Here is a 7,151-nt window from a genome sequence, read left to right on the forward strand (position 1 = left end):
TCTTGCTGAGTCAAGGAACCTGGTCCTTGACAGATAAGTGGACGCATACATTCCAACAACTTCTCAATGGGATTTGAGGTTTTGCCCTTGGATTGTTAAGTTGACTGGCCTACAATATATAATACGATAAACTAAATAAGTAAAGTTCAATATAGACAACATAAATAGACAATGTCAATGGTAATTAAGATTTGTTTAGTCACAAATGAAGAGTTGGACTGTACTGATGCCGCACTATCAGAAAGAGTTCTTGATACCTACATCAAAATAATATTTTTAGTATTTATATTCTTAATATATATTGAATGGAATCCACTTATTTTGAAAACTTACTTCCGTTTCATTATTAAGTGTATATGAACCTTCTTTGTTGACTTTGTGGTGAACTTGTTGCAATTGAACCTCGGATTGATTGGTTTTTATAAGAATAGGACATTTTCTACTATTATGTCCTGTTTTTCCAAACAATCAACATTTCTTTTTTCCCCTTTCTTGACGATTTTAAAAGGGTACTATTTCCAAATCTGATTCTTTTGTAGTTGTCTCATCATTTCCTATCTTTCTTAGTTTTCTTGGTCTACGTGGCTGAGCTTTATATATGGGTGAAAGTGGTTGTTCACCCCAGTCTTAGACCATTGCTCAGAGCTATTAATTGGCAAAATGGATAATAACTCTTCATATATTTCTCAACTGTGTAACATTCATGAACATACTTTTCAGGTTCATCCTTCTTAACCCATATATTTGCGACAACATGATTACAAGGTATCCCTGTTAAGTCCCATATCTTATAAGAACATGTCCTCTCCTTAAGTCAACAGAGAATAATCTTATATTTATTTAATATTTATCAATTTATCACTGATAGCATTATTTTAACAATACATATAATAATTGTCTCACTTAAAGGATGTTTTTCAATGTTGAGTTGATAAAATCTAACCTAAAATTAGTAACGAAAAAAACATTATTGAATACTAACAATTTTCATCTAAATAGTGTGAGAAAAATTGATTTTGAATAAATATGTATATGAAATTTATTTATTTTTTAGGCCATGAATTGAAATTTCGCTTTAGACCCCCAATTACGTAGAGCCACCCTGCTACTATCTTAGCCGAATTTTGATGGTGGAGATTGGGAAGAAAGATTACTTGGGCCTGTGACATGCATAAAAATTTAAAGTAATAAACTTTCAAAGTCTAGATAGTAAAGACAGAAACTAGGCATACCATGCATCCACTCCCTATGACCCTGAATTCCATATGTATTCAGAGCTTTAACAAGTTCAGTGTCAGATTTCACTGGCAAACTTCCACTCTCACTTATCCAACAATAATTTTGTATTTGATGTTATATCACTCTTCATATCAAATTATTGTTAAAGTTCACGTGAATCTTCTTATGCAATCAAGACAGTTTAGCTTACCTCAATTATATAGCTTCTACAAATGTAATGAGAAGAAAACACGAATAATGAAGAACATTTTCGTAATTCAACTTTTTTATTCATAAACACATACTAATGTTGAACTAATGTTATACTTAATGTGTATTTACTTTTTTTGTCAAAGTTAAGATATTGTTTGTGCACGAGGCACTTCAATGAAGGATTTGAGTACTGTCTGTGCACGAGACTTACTGGTAACATCTCGCTGCTATTTATAAGTCTAATTTTGAGTGACAACCATAAGCATGTTGAACAATATTATAACTTGGAGGATTTGTTTGTGATTCAAATGATTGTCTATCTACAACATAAGACACAAATTTAACTTTAACTGCATCACAGTGAGTTATGTTAACACGTCCTTGCATTTGATGGATAATAATATCCCTTGACCTGGTATATCTTTGACATATCTGATGATTCTTAATGTTGCATTCATATGTCATTGTTGCATAAACTGAATTAGAGTTTGAACGTTGAAGGCTATATCATGCCTGGTATTAATGTGAGGTATAACAACATTTCTATTACTCTTTGATACCTTCCTTTATCAGTAGCCAACTCATCAATTGCATCTTTGGTGTTGCTTAACTTATTGTTTCATTATATATGATAAGTACAATTTTACACCATTATCTCGAACTCCTGGATGAGCTTTCCTCAACTACATCCTTTCAAACAATTATTCAAACTACGACTATCACATCCTCCTCCAATTTGCTACAACATTGCCAAAAACAATAAGGAAAACTCAAAACAGAAATTCAAAGACACCAGAATGCTTGAAAGCAATTAATGATTACAAGCAAATGCTTAAACTAAGATGTTAGTTGGGAAAAAGCGAATGCATAAGCCCTAAAGGGGTAGTAAACACATGTAAGAAGTTGGAAACATAGTCTTTCATGAGTCATAAACTCATAGATGATTAGCCTCTCATCTCCTTCCTTGCAATGCCTGATGGTGAGATTGAGAATGAAGTTTAGTTCAGTTTGCCACATGAGATATGGAATTATGGCAATTTTAGTTTGTATCGTCTATGGAGGGATGCTCAAGAGAAGAAATTTGAGTCAACTAAGGAACTCAATTCCAAGGATGATTGATTTTACCGAAACATGACTTTATAATTTAGTCTCTTTTCTCGTATTTGAAGTAGAGAAATGGTTAGAAAAAAAAGGTAGATAAGAAATAAAAAAATGCTCTTTTTTTTTCATTGAAAATGTCTGATGGAATATCAATTCAATAATTTTGTGTATTTATGATTTTGTGTATGAGTATGAATTTTAAATTAAGAATTTCAGAATTGAGATCAAACACAAAGCTTGTTAAAAATAAATAAGAAAACTAAGACATATATCGATTCTCCACATTGTAATCTCCTTCCTCAGTTTCCTTTTCAATAACAATTAAAAAATATTGTTAAAAAAAATCATACGAAGAAAAATAAAATCATTCAACATTCAATGAGCAAATAAATAGAGTTAACCCATTTAACCGGTATTTAAATAATTTGAATCATATTTTGTGGTATCTTAATCTTCATTCCTTTTTTGGACAATTGTTGAGGAAAAATCCTCTCAGGGCTACGTATATTCATTCAAAATTTCATAGTAAATGGATAATTGAGAAAAAGAATAAGAAAACAAAAAAAGTAATTCAGAAATGAAAAGAACAAACAAACTGACTTGAAGAATTGTTCGGGCTTTTGGCTGAAAGGCGGAGAAATAGGAAAGTTGCGCGGTAATTGGAGAAAATAAAAAATATTAGGGCATAGAAAAATGGATTTTGGGTGACCTGTTCAAATAGAATGAAAGACAAATTTTATGAGGATCACGCACGCGCACGCATACATCCACGCGTACGCGCACACACACACAATAACCAGGTAGGTCATGATCGACATGCCTGCCTGGCAGCTGCACTATTTTTCCTTTTTTGATGGTTATTTTGTTTTAATTTGTGTGTCTTGTTTTTTAATTTTTTAAATATTTAAAAATAAAGTAATATATACTATAAATAATTATAATTACCAACTTAAAATAGTTGTAAAAAATATATAAAAAATTCGATTGATTCATTAAATTAATATATCTATGTCAAATAAAATGGGATAAAAGAAGTAACATGTATTATTCAATTTGAAAACTACATAGAAAGTATTGTAAATCTCAATTATTAACAACATTTGATTGACTTTTGAAATTCTATTTGTGCTACATATATCGGGATAAGAGAAGTAACATGTACTATTAAACTTTTTCGAAGACTAGTACACTGATGATGATGATGTTGTTGTACCTACGCATATGATAATTAGATAGAGAGTTTCGAGAAGAAAGAAGACAATTTTAGTTTGTATCGTCTACGGAGGGATGCTCAAGAGAAGGAATTTGAGTCAACTAAAGGACTCAATTCTAAGGATGATTGATTTTACCGAAACATTACATTATAATTTAGTCTCTTTTTTCGTATTGAAAGCAGAGAAATGCTTAAGGAAAAACGGTAGATAGAAAAGAAAAAAAATGTTCGTTTTTTTCATTGTTAATGTGACACAGATTGAATATCAATTCAATAACTCTGTGTATTTATGATTTTCTGTATGAGTACGAATTTTAAATTAAAAATGTTAGAATTGAGATCAAACACAAAGCTTGTTAAAAAAAAGTGAAGACATATAAAATGAGAAAATACTATATACGGTATTAAGGAGAATTTTAGTAGTTAAGTTGGTTTACTATCTGATAACTGTTGACAATAGTTTGATTCCCCAAATTGTAATCTCCTTCCTTATTTTCCTTTTCAGTAACAATTAAAAAATATTGTTAAAATAAATCATACAAAGAAAAATAAAATCATTCAACATTGAATGAGCAAATGAATAGACTTGCCCCATTTAACTAGTATATAAATAATTTGAATCATATTTGTGTTATCTTCATCTTCATTCCTTTTCTGGAAAATTGTTGAGGAAAATTCCTCTCAGGTTTATGTATATTCATTCCAAATTCATAGTAACTGGATAACTGAGAAAAAGAAGAAGAAAATGAAATAAGGAATTCAGAAATGACAAGAACAGGCAAACTGACTTAAAAAGTTGTTCGAAATTTTGGCTTAGAGGAGGAGAAACAGAAAAGTTGGGCGTCAATTGGATAAAGTAAAATAAATTAGGGCTTAGGAAAAAGGAATATTAAGTGACCTATTTAAAAAGAATGAAAGACAAAGTTTACGAGGATCACACACACATGCGCATGCGCGCGCACTCACACGCTTAAGCGCACACACACGATAACCAGGTAGGTCATTATCGACACGCCTGACTGGCTGCTGCACTATTTTTCCTTTTTTGATGGTTATTTTATTTTAATTTGTTTGTCTTGTTTTTAAAATTTTTAAATATTTAAAAATTATATAATACATACTATAAATAATGATAATTACCAACTTAAAATACTTGTAAAAAATATATGAAAAATTTGATTGATTTGATAAAATTAATATATCTATATCAAATAAAATTTGATAAAAGAAGTAACATGTATTATTTAATTTTAAATCTAAGTAGAAAGTATTGTAATCTCAATAATTAACAATATTTGATTGACTTGAAAATTTATTTGTGCTACATACAATGGGATAAGAGAATTAACATATATTATTAAACTTTTTTGAAGACGAGTACACTTATAAATGATGATGTTGTTGTGCTTCCCCATATGATAATTAGATAGATAGTTTCGAGAAGAATGATGGCAGTTTTCATTTGTATCGTCTACGGAGTGATGCTTAAGAGAAAGAATTTGAGTCAACTAAGGGATCGAATTCTAAGGATAATTGCTTATACCAAAACATGAAATTATAATTTAGTCTCTATTTTCGTATTAGAAGCGGTGAAATGGTTAGGAAAAAAAGGTAGATAGAAAAGAAAAAAATGTTCTTTTATTTTTCATTGTAAATGTGACAATGATGGAATATCAATTCAATAACTTTGTGTATTTATGATTATGTGTATGAGTACGAATTTTAAATTAAAAATTATAGAATTGAGATCAAACCCAAAGCTTGTTAAAATCAAAAAAGAAAACTAAGACTTATAAAATGGGAAAAGATTAAACATACTGTATTAAGGGAAATTTGAGTAGTTAAGTTGGTTGCCTACCTTAAAAATTATTGACGAGAGTTCGATTCCCCACATTGTAAATTTCTTCCTCATTTTCCTTTTCAATAACAATTAAAAAATATTGTTAAAATAAATCATACAAAGAAAAATCAAATCATTCAACATTTATTGAAAAAATAAATAGAGTTACCCTATTTAACCGGTATTTAAATAATTAGAATCATATTTTGTTATATCTTCATCTTCATTCCTTTTATAGACAATTGTTGAGGAAACATCCTCTTAGAGTTACGTATATTCATACAAAATTTCATATTAAATGGATAAATGAGAAAAAGAAGAAGAAAATGAAAAAAGAATTCAGAAATGACAAAAACAAGCAAACTGACTTGAAGGTTGTTAGGGCTTTTGGCGGAAAGGGCGAGAAAATAGAAAAGTTGGGTGGCAATAGGAGAAAGTAAAAAAAATTAGGGCTTAGAAAAAAGGAATATTGGGTAACCTGTTTAAATAGAATGAAAGGCAAAGTTTACAACAACCACGCACACACGCACGAACACGCACTCGCGTGCACACATCTACGCGCGCACTCACATATATGTGACGCGCACGCATACACAACAACCAGGTAGGTCATGATTGATATGCCTGCCTGACAACTGCAGTATTTTTCTTTTTTGATGGTTTTTTTGTTTAATTTGTTTCTCTAGTTTATTAATATTTTAAATATTTAAAAATTATGTATATACACTATAAATAATGATAATTACCAACTTAAATTACTTATAAATAATATATACAACATTCAATTGATTCATAAGATTAATATATCTATATCAAATAAAATGGGATAAAAGAAGTAACATGTATTATTTGATTTGAAAGCTATGTAGAAAGTATTGCAATACTCAATAATTAACAACATTTGATTGACTTTTGAAATTCTATTTGTGCTACATAATGCATAAGATAAGTAACATATATTATTAAACTTTTTCGAAGACGAGTACACTGATGATGATCATGTTGTTGTGCCTACCCATATGATAATTAAATAGAGAGTTTTGAGAAGAATGATGACAATTTTAGTTTGTATCGTCTATGGAGGGATGCTCAAGATAAGGAATTTGAGTCAACTAATAGACTCAATTCTAAGGATGATTGATTTTGCCGAAACATGACTTCATAATTTAGTCTCTTTTTTCGCATTAGAATTTTCTTGTAAATGTGACACTAATGGAATATCAACTCAATAACTCTGCGTATTTATGATTTTGTGTATGAGTGTAATTTTTAAATTAAGAAATTTGGAATTGAGATCAAACACAAAGCTTGATAAAAATAAATAAGAAACGAAGACATATAAAACAGGAAAAGACTAACATACGGTATTATGGAGAATATTAGTAGTTATGTTGGTTGACTACCTGAAAAATTGTTGACGAGAGTTTGATTCCCCACATTGTAATCTCCTTCCTCATTTACCTTTTCAATAACAATTAAAAAATATTGTTAAAATAAATCATACAAAGAAAAATCAAATCATTCAACATTCAATGAGCAAATAAATAGATTTACCATATTTAGCCG

The 7,151-nt window shown here is 29.6% G+C and overlaps 1 long non-coding RNA gene across 1 annotated transcript; it reads right to left on the reverse strand.

Annotated features, from left to right (window-relative positions):
* Positions 1–4,205: 4,205 nt before the first annotated feature.
* Positions 4,206–5,980, reverse strand: LOC114075647. The gene is made up of 3 exons (XR_003576053.1): positions 5,755–5,980; positions 5,604–5,661; positions 4,206–4,470 (listed from the first exon to the last, which is right to left on the reverse strand). It is a non-coding gene; the product is annotated as an uncharacterized LOC114075647 (long non-coding RNA).
* Between the last annotated feature and the right edge of the window lie 1,171 nt (positions 5,981–7,151).

The sequence above is a fragment of the Solanum pennellii genome, chromosome 1, assembly GCF_001406875.1.
Source record: "Solanum pennellii chromosome 1, SPENNV200".
Classification (NCBI taxonomy): domain Eukaryota; kingdom Viridiplantae; phylum Streptophyta; class Magnoliopsida; order Solanales; family Solanaceae; genus Solanum; species Solanum pennellii.